The following is a 16,588-nucleotide window of genomic DNA, read 5'->3' on the forward strand; positions in this document are numbered from 1 at the left end:
TACAATTTGCAGAAAGTCAAAGTTTTTAGCTCCACTACGCTAAAGTCAGCTAAGGTCAACTGACAGCATATTGGGAATAACAATTACATAATTTATAAAGCACTGTGTACATATTTGTTCATGTTGTTACAGCCTTTTGTACTCAGTAAATACCAGGTAATTAGAGGGCTGTACAATGAAGTGTAATCTACACAGGCTAACGCACACACTGTGTAAACCAGCTGAACAACACACCAGGGCTTCCAACTGCAAAAAGGAAAAAAAAAGAGATCTTATTTCAACAAACACCCTTATTAGCTTTGAGACATTTTGTGAGGACTTCATTGAACAAACACGGATATCAGTTGAAACAATCACTGCCAATTAGCACTTGTACACTGTAAGAATTTCTGGAAAAATGCAATAAAGGTTTCGGAAAGAGCGGGCTGACGAGGGCGTGTGTGGGCGCAGTTGAATTACAAGAGACTCGGTGGAAGAAAATTAAAAGTTGCTTCGGATGCCAAGAAAGCAATGCGCAAAATTGTTCACTTCGGATTAAAATATAATGAAGCAAGTAAATGCATCTTTGTCTGACATGTTACACTTTCAATTATTCACGTGGAAAGGGAGAGAGAGAGGAAAACAACGACTGGCAAACAGATTCCCCAGGGTGTTCAGCCCATATACTAGGAGGCACATGATGGCAAGGATTAATTTCTCTTTCTCTGCCTGTTAAAAGCTTTAATAGTCCTTGCGAGGCTCACAGCACCAGCTCTTTCTGCTAGGAATGCATCAATATTACATTTCTGGCTGATACCAATTAGACGATTAATTTCATGATATGGCTGATAAATAGCCAGACTTAAAATTCTATAGCATTTTGTGCACTGTAAATTAATTAAAAACAAAACACTAAAAACTAAAATCAGTCATTTAAAATTTTTAAATGCAACAAGTGAACTTAGTCATCACAATATTAATGTACCGTATGAAAATGGATATGCATTTTAAGATTTACTAAAGATTACAGTATAGATAGATACATACTTTGATGAATAGAAAGTTTAAAGGAACAGCATTTATTTGAAATTTTGTGACATTATAATTGTCTTTGCTGTCATTTTTAAATAATTTAATGTGTCCTTGCTGAATAAAAGTATTAATTAAAAAAACTGTACTGACCCCAAATTTTTTGAACAGTATATAAACAAGATAAATAAATATATAAAACAATTCTGAAATTGTGCATCCCTAACAATTAACAGCACAACGCCAAACTAGTAATTTCTTTGCATCTCTTCTCTTGTATCCTGGTACAAGAACACCATTCGGTCAATTGATTTCATATTGGGGAAAAAGCAAGGTTAAACAGCTAATTACAGAGGCCTGTGATGGAATAAGCACAAACCATGTCTGGTCAATAAAACAAACCATCCTGCATCATGACAAAACTAGAATAGCGTTTTAAAAGCAGATAAGTGCTTCCATATAATTACAAATACAACATTCCATTTCACTTTATCTGTAGTGCTTATATCACTAGCGTATAAATCTCATGTTGCAAACTTCCAAGGCCCTTGGAAACCCACCTGAGCTCTAATGCGAGATTAGCGTTGGTGATGCTAACATTCCTGACAGGGAAAAACCCTTTCCTTTCATTTGTCACTGGGATTATCCTCGAAGACTCAATCGACACACACTTTCCCAGTGAATCTATGAGAAATCGGATTGGTGAGTCGTTTAGACATAGTCCTGTTTGCATATCATGTTTGCGGACATTGAGGAATTCCACTCAACATCCTTCTGGGATTGGCGGCAAATAGCAAGGAGATAAAAGGCAGATAATCCTAGAATGCCAGAATCCCTTAACCCATCATCCTGGATCCAACCGCGAGGCATCACTGAGAGAAAAACCCTTTTGCGAGCAGAGATTCAGTGGCCAGGAAGCGGCTCCCCCTGACTCCAGAGTCCCCACTCTATCCTCACACTGCTTAAAAGCTTAACAGAGAGAAAGAAGGGGATTTAACTAAGTGGTAAATGCGGTGAAAAGCAGGGAGGGAGCGGGCCAGGGTGGGGGGGCATGTACAGTATATGTTTCCCTACTGAGCAACAAACTACTTTACAATAAAGCCTCCTAACGTGCAAACCTCACCTCATACGAAGACCTGGTTCATTTGAAGCTCCAATAAATGAAAGGCAGTAAGAGAAGTCTTGAGATTTATGTGATGTGTTTAATAAAAGAACTGTAAAAGACATCAAGCACTCTGAATTTTAGGTTTTCATGTGCCTTTTCCTTGTATTGTATAGTTCTTGGCTGTGCACACACATTGAGTCGATACCTGTATATTCTCTGCAGGACATGTATTAAGGCTGATTTATACTTCTGCGTCGGACCTACGCCGTAGCTTACGCATAGACGCACACCCATACGCCGTAGCCTGACGTGCACCTCTCCAAAAACCTAACAGCACGTCAATTCTACGCAGACCGCAAGCGCTGTGATTGGTCTGCAAGAACCCCTCCCTCCATATGTACTTGAGTTTTGTGTGTTTATGTGCACTTTAATATATTTTAATGTTACACCTTCTTATATAAAATAAAACAAAGCAAAGAACAAGTGTCTTATCATTTATTATACTACATAGCATTATACATCAGTAGTTGTCCGCAACAAACAATGTTGATCTGCCGTGGTACAAGTCCTTGTGCAGATTGAAAGAATGCCATCATCTCCTGTTCCGTTGTTGTCTCCTTTTTGTAGTTTTAAATAATGATTTAATGATTTGATATTTATTTGCCGCCGTCACGGCTATAATGCTACTCCGACGAGCCACTTCTTCTTCGGCTTTTGCCGCGGTACTGCGGGTTACACCAGCAACATGCCCGTGGACACTGCTGACTAGCGGTTTGCATGTGTACTGCACGTTGACGTGGACAACGACGCAGAAGTATAAATTAAAACTGACGCATAGCCTACTGCGTAAAGGCTACGGCGTAGGTCCGACGCAGAAGTATAAATCAGCCTTTAGGCTATACCTCAAACCATGACATGTTGAGAAGTAAGCTTTACCTTCTTAAGTAAAAAAGACAAAAACAGACAAAAAAGAAAAAAAAATCTTATATTGATGGAACTATATTTAAAGACAAGTGGCCGGTTGCAAAAATGCTTAGGCTAGTCTTACAAATTTGCAAACTGGTCATAACTTTTGGTCAGAGTAGTTCTTAAGACAGTCTTAACAAGACTTAATAAGACTCCAGAAGATCATAGCGACTATCATAACCCCACCATAGCAACCAGGAATGTGCAAAATTAAAAATGTAAGAAGCTGGAATTTATATTGAATTGGCACACACAAAGTTGAATTGCAGTTTGAATGACAGGAAGTGGAACTATAAATTGACAGAAATTTGATAAACAAAAACTTCTAACTTCATCTGATGACAAAAACTTTCATATTAAACTCTGTCAAGCTGTCTTTTCTTTAATTTAATCTTAAACTTGACTTAAAAAATTTAACTTTCAAGTGATTCAACTGAATTAGAATTTAAAAGGCACACTCTAAAAAAAAATAGCCAAATTTTCAAAGTTGTAATTAAAAAGACTATTGGAGTCTGTTTTACAAAAAAAAAAAAAAAAAAAAAAACACCTTGGCAAAATGCTTTTTTTTTTTTTTTTTAAGCGATATTAATCCTCACATAAATGAACGTTCTCCAGTAGAGCAGGCTTAGTGATACATGTTTGTATTGCTCTTAAAGAAATAGTTCACTCAAAAATGAAAATATTGCTATCCAAGATGTAGATGAGTTTACATAACCTCAGGCCATCCAAGATGTAGAAACTTTCGTCTCTCTACTTCAAAAATTTATGTTTAATTCAATGTGTTACTTGGCATTACTTTGTAGTTATTTGTGAAATTTACTAGCAATTTCTAAGTGAATATTGTTCCATATTTTTCAATGCATTCTGAATTCAATTCAAGCACCCGGAACACGCTGCAGACCACCTACATCCTAGTTTTGCACAGCGAGCAGCACTCACATTTTCTTAAAGGGGTCATATGATGCGATTTAAATTTTTCCTTTCTCTTTGGAGTGTTACAAGCTCTTGGTGCATAAAGAAGATCTGTAAAGTTGCAAAGACTAAAGTCTCAAATCCAAAGAGATATTCTTTATAAAAGTTAAGAGTCAACCACGCCTACATAAAACGGCTCGTTCTAACACGCCCACATGTCTACGTCACTATTTGGGAAGATTTGCATAACGCCGCCCAAACGTTCACGCAAAGAAAGAAGGCGTAACTTAAAAATATTTGGCTGCACAACTGTTGAACAAAATAATGTTCTTTTTAGCAGCATCATATAACCCCTTTAAAAATAAATTTTAACTGTTAAATGCAGTACCTAAGAACAATGATGTCACATAAATGTGAAACGCATCCAAAAACCTAACCATAAAACAGCATCCATGCTCCTAAAATCTGTGACCAATGGCAAACTATCATCACCTCAGGCCTGGCCCTTTCCCTCAGTCATGCTATATTATCCTCATAGCAGACACATGCACCTTGAACGCCGGCCAGACACATCAAAACACACCCGGACCCAGGCCTTGAACCCACCCACCTGGAGGCTGTATATCACCCAGCCAGAGCTGCGCTGAGGAAATCTCACTAGATCAAACAAATACCAGGAAGAGGACAACTGACAGAAATACTCTAAGAATCACCCCTCTCTCTCACTCTTTACTATCCCCTCAGCTGATGGTGAACAGGCACCTTGTGAGTTATGACCGAAAGCTCCCTGCGGGTAATCAGAGCATAACAGAAGTTCCCCCTGTGGAGTCGGATAGAACGAGGCCCATTATATCCCATTATAGCTAGCTGTCACTTGTTGGATTATTACTGCCGCACTCTGCACCCGGAGTACGGAGAGGGGGTGGACAGAAATGTCTATCTCGTCTCTTAATGTCAGCACTCCCTCGCTGAAATTTAACAAGATAACCCTGCAGAGAGCAGCATAGGAAGTATGTGCACGCACAATTGAAAGTTGAGTTTTTCATTAGTAATCTATCTATAATTCATCATCTCAATGTTTGGCTTATCTAATGGAACAATCAAAAAGCACTCTAGTACAGGTCATTTAATTCAATAAAGCTTTTGTTTCTGCTCTAGTATGAAACAGAAAACTTCTTACATGTGGCTTTGGAATTCTGCACAGTGTTCCGGATGTCATGTTGAAAGAACACGCGTGGAAGCGTGAAGCAAAATCTGACAGTTCTGACAACATTCCACACATTAGAGAAGCATTGGTTTTGATTGGTTTACAGGGAAACAGCCTAACAAGCCCTCATGCAACATTTACAGTACTGTTTAATTCACCAATAATCAATGCGCATTTGTGGAGGAACATTTTCCTGGCATGCACACATTTCCCATATCCAGATGTTGGGCATCGGTACCCAGGAAAAACAGGATGGATAAACACAGGGAGCTCGAAAATGAAAACAGTAAACATTAAATATAATCAAAAAGAAACAGAAACATGAACAGGCCGTTGGAGTTTTTACATATAATTTGTTTTTGTGGGAGCAAGACCAGAAATTTGCCAAGACAAGCTAGATGACAGGGCACTGAAATTACATGAAGTAAGTCCAAAGCCGTGCCAACAGTCCACTCTTCGGGCGAACACAGTTCCGAAGAGCTGCTAAACTCTTCAGATCACATGAGGCTGTGAGTTGGGGATTTCCAGAATCTACCTTCTCAACCCCTTAAGGCGCAATACAATGAAATTATATATATATAGCTAACAAAATACATATGTTCTTCAAGGGCAAACTTATGCTGTGTTTCTCTAAACAGCACACGGTATCAATTTCTTAATATAGTTTTATTCTGTACAGTCTTAAAAATAAAAGTTACAATATTTTGATGATAAAAAGATCTGTTTCTTCTCTAGTTCTCTCAAAAACCAGAAACCAACATACTGATCTGAACAATCCAAAATAACTTCAAAAAGTCTAAAGATTCATAAAAACAACTTAAAAACTAAATAAAAAGGTAAAAAAAAAAATGGTAGAAAAATTTCTCAGCGGGGTAGAAAAAAAAACACAAACAACTCTTAATTTGCTAGAAATCTATCAATATTGTTTTTATGACACTATCAATACTGATTATTTTTGTTTGTATTTTAAGTACTGGAAAACCAAAATGCCTAACCAATTTTTAATTGTTTTATTTCTATTACAATATTACCTTAATCCAATACAATATAATAATACCTTCATTAATAACCTCTCAATTTGATCAGTACAAAACTATTACAGCATTGCATAATAGCAACACATTAAAATACATTAAATACAACTAAAATATTACAATAATTAAAATATTATAACATTACCTGTAAACAATGGCATTGTTGGGTGTTATTTTTAAAGACTTACCAGATGGCGCCATTTATCTGTAAATTCAATATTCAAGAACAGATCAAGCATGAATAGAGAAAAAAGTCTGTCTAAATGATTTCTACAATTGTATTCATTTCCATGCCTAAAATTCCCTGATATTTCCTGGTTTTGAATCACCGTGAGATGCATTAAAGAACCTTTATTTTTAAGAGTGTAGCTCAGAGTATTATCTACAATGTAGACTAGATGGCTACTAAACTTCGTAAAGTAAAATTTATAGGCAGCAACACCTATTACGCAAATAGCTAGCAGCTTTCCGAGCCAAGCTTTTCTGCACACAGAGCTTGGCGGACGTCACGTACTACGGAGCGTGGTTTGAGCACCTATCTAAATAGTGGTAGTCTAACTATCCCTGCACAGGCCACTGTGTGCACAGGCTCTCTCTCAGCTCTCTGATGTTGCCACAGTGCTAAACTGCACAGCTGTTGTGCAATCTGTGGCGGTGTTAATTACCCTAATGTGAACGGCAGCTTGTCAGCCCCACACTAACAAAGAGGCCTTATGGTTTTAATGTTGGCCATCTTTCGTTCGCCCTCCCCTTCTGCTTTTCGCGTTCTCTTTGCCCTTTCGCCATCTTCAACCTTCTCTTCTTTCCCTCTCTTCTGCGTCTTCTGTCTTCATCTTCATTCATCTCTCATTTCTTACTCTCCTTGCCCTGGCAGACACCCGCCATATATTTTACACATCCCAGGAAGAAAAGAAAAACACCTAATGAAACCTCCCTGTGCAAATCTGCTTAGAAAGGAGAGAAAGCGGCTAAGGGACCAGATTAACCAAGGATTTAATCCAGTGCCAGTGAAAGGGCTTAAAAGGAAATATGAGAGCAGTGAATGGTAGAGCGCAGATGCCCTGAAAAGAAGGGAAGTCGGTAAATCTGAAACAATCACTGCACATCTGATTTAGCATCTGTAAAAGCCACAGAGACCTCCAGCTAAGAGAGTGCCATTTTTCACAAAACGTCCTGGAACACTTTCATATAAAGGACTTTGTTTCAGTCTACTTTATCAGCCACATTTAAACCAGAAGAGCCTTAGATATAAAAATTGCAAAATACAGTTCAGTTGTTTGCTTGGGATCTAAAAGTCACAACAAACACCAAAACCTTAATTACTGACACAATGGCAAAAATATTAAAATGGGTTTTGTTAGTAAGCAGTTCCTAGGTGGCATTTTCATGTCAGCTTAATCAAAATTCACAAGTTACATTATTGCTAGGTGTACTTAACTACACTATTAACATCCTAAAGGTCTGAGATAAGTAAAAAAAAAAAACAGCACCTTCACTCTTATAAATAAATGTACCGAGGGGGTTTTAATAGCGATGCAATAGCTGAATCCTCAAAAGAACCTTTCAGTAAACAGTTCTTAAAATGAAAAATTTTTTTGTGGAAAAAACATTTTAATAATCTATAGAACCTTTTGTCCAATGAAAAGGTCCCATGGATGCTAAAGGTTCTTCATGGAACCATCAAAACCAATACAAATCTTTTAGTTTTAAGAGTTTTAAGTAGCTCCAGCAATTAATTTCTCAAAGAGTAACTGTGAATTTAGACTTCTTGGCACTTCTCTCAGGTGGCGTGGACTGTTACACTTCAGTCTCTTTCCTCTATTATTAGAGAGAAAGAACAGCTGGTAAATAGCATGTCTGGGTTGTGAGCTTCCATAATTTCCCACATCACACAAGGCAGGCACATTTAATTATGAGCTATAAAGGTGACAAAAGACACACAAGTGCCTGACCGGAAAGCACAGCGCTGAGGAATGCAGGAAAAGGCCACATTTGGGACAAATAAAAACTTAATTTGTTCTAGAGTCAGTCTAAATCTCAATACTCACTCAAGAATCTAGAAACTCTATCAGGCCTGCAAATAGACCCACCTTCACATTCACATGGACCCACCTACACTCAACATACACTCCACATGAAACACATTGAAGGTAGAGAATGAGACACCCTGCACAAAAGAGACAGGACGCCTTTGGTGTGCCATTCTTTTATTGCACAAAAAAGCAAGGCTCTATGCACCCGTACACAATGGCTAATTGGAACGGGATCACACAAGATTAAAGAGCGGGGTCTCGGAATTATTCATCCGCCTGCCTCCGTGTTTGAAGTGTAGTGGCTGTGGTTAATCTGCAAGGCTATGACAAAACAACAGCAGCAGCACAGCCGGTCAGCGTGACCCAAGCAGAGAGGATAACTCCCTGACATCCAGCTTTAGCGTCTCCGTGGAAGAGAAACACAGTGTGTCGTGTGCACCGGGCCCCGTTCAGCTGCATCCGCTGTGTGCAGCCAGCTTGAAATCCAGCTCACCCAGCCAGTGAGTCACTGACCTATGACTTCAGCAATACCTGGAGGTATTTAAAAGGCCTTGGCATGTTGCTGTTGTGTGCTTGTGTGAGCGTTTGACATTTAGCAGAAAAAAAAAAGAGGATGGGACATTACAAAGCTTAGATGGCTTTACCAAGAGTAAAGTGATGAGATGTGGGGGAAAAGAGAAAAAAGGTGAAAAATGGGCTATATTGTTATGGCAGTCCATTGTCTGGCGATCTCAAAACTCAACGCATTTTACACATAGGAAAGGTCACATTCTATAAAAAAAAGAAAAAAAAAAAAAAGAATATAGCCTCACAGAAAAATAACCTATTGCTAGAGAAAAAAATAAGCAAATAATAAAATAAAATAAATAAAAAAATTTATAAGCAATTATTTCTCCAATTTGAACAAGCTAGATATAAAAATACTGCAAAATAAATTGTGTTTGCCTGGCATCTAAAGTCACAACTAACAGCAAAATCTTAGCAAAACAAGTTTCTAAGCAATTTCTAGTGGGTCGATTGAAGATTTCAAAATGATCACAGAAATATTGCTATATTTCTAGAGAAATAGTATAATAATAATAATTTTAAAAAAGTATTTCATATCCTTATCGGAATAATACATTATTAAAATTCACGATAGTTTATCTAATATGATAGCTAATGTACACAGTAACACCCTTGACAACATTAACATTCAAGAAAGAAAAAAAACCGCCCTTATCACCAACATTAATGAATCCACTTTACAGTCGAATAAATCAAGTCACTATGGAGATTAGGCACAAACACACATTTCCCTTTCCTGCTCCGCGCTTGTCTACCTTTATCACGTCTTACTCTTACAAAACTCCATTTATTTCTCCACGGACTAAGATGACTCAAGATGTTAACTTCGTGCCGGAAGGTCTGTCATATCAGGCTAGGCTGTGATCTGCCTCGACTCTTATATTACAAATAGCTGGCAGATTTTTCCTCACCCTCTTATCAGGACTGCCGAGCCAGGCCTCCACCATATCAGCTCTCCGCGCCTGATAAGTGGAGGGTTTGAAGATCCGAACGAGGGAGCGTTTGCAAGCTAATTCCAGAGCTGCATCTGCACAAGATTAAAGATTAGCCTCTGGCCACGGGAAAAAATGAAGAATTATTATACATTTGACTTATCGGAGAGGGAGAGGAAGGTGAAGGTGAACGGGCGCCCTTTTAACACTCACCATAATTCTGCTTCACTTACTGTTATTTCATATCGCAAAGAGTCTATGAATGACTTGCTACATGGTGTAATGAAAGTAGAAATCAGAGTATAAATCATTCAGGCAAAAATCTACATATTCACTCATCAACCACCAAGGTAACATATGTGCTCTTACCCAAGTGAATTCTAGGACCTCACAGCCACCTGACCCAGTCCCTGACAGTTCAGAGAGGAGGAACGCTCATGTGAATTAGGTACAGTAGTCTGTATCCACTTCTAACTTCTGAGTGTAAAAGCTTTACATCATAAAGCTGAGCAATGCGGCAATCAATTTGCTGCATTAACTGTGCATTCATAAAATATTATGTAACGCGAGTAACATATAATTATCATATATCAACACACGAAGCACCCGCAATGTAAAATGATGCAGTGCGAGCCATAAAAATGATTTGTGAAGGTGGTGACGAGTATCTTAAAATGGTCTCAATGCAAATCCTTTATGCAAATTTCATTCAAAGTGCTAATACAGACAGACAACAAACCACCACAATCTCTGATCTATGTTCTACCCAGCCTGAGGCAAGCTGTTTACATCACCGTATGCAAGTCAGTGATGTTTCACGCATTCTTTTAACTTGAAATAAACTAAAATGCAAGCTCTTTCATATTTGGTTCCATGTCCAAAATTCCTATCCACATATGTAGCCAGCTATAACAATTGGTATAGGTAGTTTTGACATTAAAATGGCAGGCTCAGGAAGCACAAACACTCAAGGCGCAGCTTATATGCAAAGGATTTATGGGTAACCTTGAACAGCTGATTAGGCAGAGTCTAGATATCCTATGTAATATGAAATGAATGCAACTCAATATACAATGCCAGAGCTTCACAAATGTACACCATATGTGTAATAAACAGAAAGAAAGAATGTCAGTGGGTCAATGACAATAAAAGGAGAATAATAAAAAGTAGATGAAAAGTTATTAGAAATGTCATATTTGTATTGTGGATTCATACATTAAACAAACGCTTATACCATTTTCAACAGAAATACTGACTTCATGCCTATAAAAATCAAGTGGTGTAACCAAGTAAAAACTACTGAAGTACTCTGTGTACACAACTTAACTTAAGCAATGTTTTCAACATTTTTAAGGTATTTTATTTTATTTATTTATTTATTGGAAATAATAATTCAATTTCATTACTTGTAAAAAACAATGTAATTTCTGAGTTAGTCTATTTGACCTGAACAAATGTGATATTTTCATTAAACTCAATGACCTTGAAACAATTGTCAGGGTTTAAAGGGGTCAATTATCATTTTACAATTTTCTTGTCACATGACAACAAAATGGCTTCCTGCAGGTTGGTAATAGCACATGGATTTGGCGAACCAACATTTTAAAATATTAATACTTTAAACTGCATAACTGCCTATTATTTTTTCTTCATATTTATTTATTTATTTATTTTTAAGAAATAACAATAAAAGATTATGCCAAACTAAGTTTTTCAGACTTTTTAAAAAATAATAAAGATATTCTCGGATGGTTACACCACCTAGACATTTTTTTTTTACAAAAAAACCCTACTAAATATGGCAAAAATAATTTTAATTCAGAAACTGAAAACATATCATATCATAGAAAATGTGTATTGAAGTCGTTTTTGTGTTTTTCATTTTAAAGTATTAATTATTGAAAAATTGAATAGATATAGACAAAAATAAGCATCACGTCATTGACCCATATGCAAAGCCAGAGCAACAAATTAAGTAAAGAAAAAAAGAATCTCAATACAAAAAGCCAGACACTGACAAATGTGAAAGAAAGATTTCAGATGTTCAAATGCTTATCATTTGGTGCTGAATAAAAACACAACAAAGTGCATACACACACAAAAATGGCATTAAACCGAATAAAACACAATGACTTCACGTAATAAATTGCTTGTGATACCAATGCTTGAGGGGGAAAAAACACCTCAAGTAAAACCTTATTCATAAGACTTCAGACACTAGCAGTGAGGTTTTCATTTGTCTTTCCCCCTCTTTTCTTATTAAAAAAAGCATTAAAAAAACACTGCGTTTATCAAATTATTGCCCGCAAAACATAACAAGGTTTCAGAAGCATTCATTAAACATCTTACCGAATTCTATATTAGATTCGCTTCCATCGGGGAAAAATACTCGAACCGATTTTGCGAAAGGTGTCTAATACAATGCAATTCCGTTACATCCAGCATATGCCTTATGAAAGCTAAGGCAGATTTCTTTCGCCGAGCTCCCGTAGATCTCTACCGACCGAAGGCGGACAAGAATTACGAACCTGTCCCAACAATAAATCTTCAGAGGAACGTTTTTAACGACTGCGGTGGCGAAAGCTGTCAGAAGCGGAGGATATTTTCAACGACAGATCAGACAGACTGATATCTGTTCAGCAATGAGTCATACATTCCTCACTCAGGTGAAAAGAATCAGGTTTTTAGTCAAAGGGAAGGTGAAGGCGACAGATATGAATCCCAAGTCGCGTAAGCTCCTATGACAGATCATTAACAATAGATTCCCAGCAGAAGTACCGCTCGATTTCACAGGCAAGAACACCGCAGAACAACATTCCATGGATCTGAGCACTTGATAATCTCGTTTATATCGACGAAGTGAGCGAATCCATTTATTTTCGACGTATCTGGAAGGTTTTAAAAGTCTCCACACGAATTGAGCGCGTCCGGCGCCTCCTTTGCGCGAGGCTCTCCAGGCACATACGGGAGCGAGTGTTCAGTGAGCGCGAGCTGAAGTGCGCTTCAAGCGGCCACTCCGCTGGGTGTGTTAAAAAAAAACATGCACAGGACAAGACCAAAGCAATCGATGTATGAGAGGCGGAGTTTAAATCATACCAGGCGGATTTTCTTTTAAAAGAATGCAATCTCACTCTAGCAGACATTTATAAATGTCAAATGTAAAAATTACCACATTTTCTCCTAAACTTTTCCATACCCTAGATGCCAAAATGTTTTGTGAGCTGTTCACAAACATATTCATAGGGTTATTAAACCTTTACTGTGGTTTGGTCCAAAAGAAATTATAGTTAGACCTAATAAATTCTACAAAATTACAATACAAATCACTTGACAAATTGCCCTACAACAACATACTTTAATTTCAAATCTCTCTTTCTTTTCAATCTTTGCCTCGGTATATCCCAATGCGATTTTATTCACTTAGTTCATCCAACAGCTATTATAAAAAAAGACATTTTTTGAACATAAAATAAAAAAAAGACTACTGCAGAAAACAAGAAATTGTGCAATTGAAATTTTCACACAAAATCCCAGTTACTGAGATGTCACCTTTGCGACAATTTCATCTTATCACAACTAGATTAGATGAAACGGGTTCCCACAGTTTCTGAATCTGTGTTTGAAAAGGATGATAAGTCTGAATCTAATCCACAAGTGGGTCAATTCTGTGAGATCAAATTTGCTTGGCAGTCAAATCAAATAAATGGCGTAAAGGACACAAATCAGAAATAACTGAACATCTTGTGTTTTATTGAGGGCTTGACCTATAAACTCTGCAGACAATGTAATACAGCTTGACTGAATCAAAGCAATTTTATCTCCAAGGGATTTAAGCTGCGGCTGGCTTTAATGAAAACCGAATGAATGGCATCTTTTAAACGCTAAAACAGTGTTGCAAACTAACCAACGTTCTTGTTTTGCTTTGACCAGTGGCTAAATAGTGTAGCCTGCTCCATAAAGCATTCAATGTCTGTGGTGCTTCTAGGAAGTTTTTGCATGGAATGCACAGCTTGTAATTATTTACCAGCTGATTGTGATTATAGGTCATCCCCTTTCCTACACACTTCCTATTAAAACCATCAGGCATTCAGAGAAAAACAGAACATGGGATGGAGACACGCATACACTTACAACCAACAGAAGACAACTGAGAGATCATGAATGAGGTACATCTGAGGTCCTCCGAATGTAACAATTGTCATATTATATTTTATCTTTATTGGTTTATTGCTATAAGAAAATCAAATCAAATCTTGTAAATGGCTACAGACAGTATCATGCAAATATAATTCCTAAAAAAAAAAAGTACCAACAACAGCTTGAGGCCTTTGAGTCAAGCAAGGGAGGACAATGCATGGATAAACACATTATTTACAAACTTGTACAACAAATAATCATTGTTCTGAATCACTGAAATATCATCTCTGAAGAACCCTGCACAGAATATGTTTATGAAGATACAAAATGTTATGGCACTAAACTTAGCAATGAGACAAACTGAATTTTAGTTTAGCACCGCAGATGTGCCATATGTCGACAGTAATAGGTTTTCACTTTGCCAAGGGAACTCTTGGAAAATCAGTCTATAGATCCCGCTTTTGCTACTAGGCAAATCTGATGACAGAAGAACAATTTCAACTTTCCTCCGGCTAGCTATTATCATGGGTAGAGAAGATCTACAGAATGAAGGACAGAACTGGAAATTCAAAGTCATGTAAAGCTTGAAAGAACAATCCGACAGTGCAAGCTGGTTTGCAACAAAAGCTCCATCAGATGATATAAAGACAAAAACAGAAAAGGAAGAGGAGCGACCAAGCTAGGCATAGAGATGGGGAGAGTGAGAAAAAAGGCAGAGAGAGAGAGAAAGACGCTCCAGTTGCCTCAGGTTGCCTTTCAGCTATCTTTCCCTGTAGATTCATCTGTCAGAGCTCAACCGAGAGAGAGACAGAGAGTTAGAGAGAGCGCAGGCCTCATTGGGCATCTCATCCTCAGGCTTAACAACCCAATATTGGTTGTTGCCTCTGATGATGGAACACCTTGGGCAAGTTACAGCAATTTGCATCACCAAACATGGCAGATCAGCATAAATGAGGGAGATTTAAAGGCATAGTTCACCAAAAATGAAAAATCTGTCATTATTTACTCACCCCAATGTCATTCCAAATCATATGACTTTCTTTCTTCTGTTGAACACAAAAGGAGAAATGTCACATTGCTTTTTTTCCCATATGAATTCATAGTGAGCACATCTGCTACGCTTAAAAAAAAAAACACACAAAAAACACAAATCTTCATTCCAAGTCCTTGAAAGGCATACAATAGCTTTCCGTGAAAAACAGACTGAATTTGATGTTGTTATTCATTAATATTCTTGGCCTCCAGGTGACAAGAACTCAGATCAGTCAGACTTGTGAAATGAATCAACTGGTTCACTAGAGAAAAAAAGATGAAGAAGGGAAAAAGAAAAAAAAAACAGCTCAGAGCCTCAGAAGAACAATGCGTTTAAGAATCAGACTGATTCGGTTCACAAGTTCAAATCCAGCTGCACATTAACAGGTCACTAGAGGGCATTTCATTACGTAAATCCCACAGATATGGCTTATATACGGTATAGTCATATTAGCTACTTTTAAGGTGTTTTTTATCTTTTTTGGAGCTTTACACACGGACACTATTATTGTCAACATTTGGAAAGGAAAGAGCATGATTTTTTTTTTCCTTTTGTGTTGCACTAAAAACAATAAACAGCATAAGGTTTTGAAATAACATTACCTTAATGACAAAATCATGTTCATGTACAAATAATCTGTCCTCATTCTTAACCTCCTGACACTCATTTTTACTTATCAAAAAAAAAAAAAAAGGGACAGATGAGAAAAACTTGGCCATTTTTGGACGCTCCCAAACATCTTTGCATCTACTTTACATGGTTTTTGCTTGTGACAGAGTCATTTAGTAAAGATAAATGAGTGGATTGGATACTGTATGTGTATTTGGAAAGACTTGCTGGAAATTTGTTATTAAGAAAGGCCGTTAAACATATATTACAACCACATTATTATTTAGAAGAAATACATGCCCCACACACAGTGTGATTTAAAATTGTGGCTATAAATCACTCAAATCAGCATCTGAAGTTTCATGAAACAAGCCATTCTAAATTTCTGTTCAGCAAATAAAGGAAGGGATTTATCAAAGCGCTTACACAAATTTTCTTTAATCATTGGTTAGTGTTTGACCACATGGCAGCAAAATTATGCCTTTTGAAGTCGTTCGGTCTGGCTCAAGACTGCACACGATTATACTGCACATTCCACCAATCATGTTTCGTAAGAAATGCACATTCAACAAGTACGGAATTTGGAAACGTAAACATTCTAGAACCACGGCCTTTCAGAACTTTGGAGGAACTTTGAGACTAACCAAGAATCATCATGATAAGATGTTTTTGTGGTGGGGACAGACTTTCACAACAGAAGAACTCAGAAATGCAGCCTAACATAGTTATCGTTCACATGAATATTTATAACTACTCATGAGCGATTTCTCATTTTCAGCCTATTTTTCTGCACCATTACTGCAACCATTTAAAATGGATCAGAGAGAGAAACTGGGAGCGAAAGAGAGAGTCTAGGGAGGAAAAAAAAAAACAGTGGCATTATTTTTCCATAATAAAATTTCCCTGCCTTAACAAGATAAAAGTAAATTGCGCACTGACTCAGAAAGTGTGAAAGGCATTCTAGAATGAATTTTTCATGTGCATTGATAATTTAATATGTTGTGGCGCCAATTTATCAGATTTCCGTGTCGTTGCCGCTCTTTTT

General features: G+C 37.3%; 1 long non-coding RNA gene across 1 annotated transcript in view; it reads right to left on the reverse strand.

Moving 5' to 3' along the window:
* LOC107741262 (uncharacterized) overlaps positions 1–12,776 on the reverse strand; it is a 56,320-nt gene extending 43,544 nt beyond the window's left edge. The window contains exon 1 of the long non-coding RNA XR_001640186.1: positions 12,114–12,776. This is a non-coding gene — a long non-coding RNA (uncharacterized LOC107741262). The remainder of the gene's footprint in view (positions 1–12,113) is intronic.
* Between the last annotated feature and the right edge of the window lie 3,812 nt (positions 12,777–16,588).

Source organism: Sinocyclocheilus rhinocerous, unplaced genomic scaffold (assembly GCF_001515625.1).
Source record: "Sinocyclocheilus rhinocerous isolate Xijiao unplaced genomic scaffold, SAMN03320098_v1.1 scaffold615, whole genome shotgun sequence".
Taxonomy (NCBI): Eukaryota; Metazoa; Chordata; class Actinopteri; order Cypriniformes; family Cyprinidae; genus Sinocyclocheilus; species Sinocyclocheilus rhinocerous.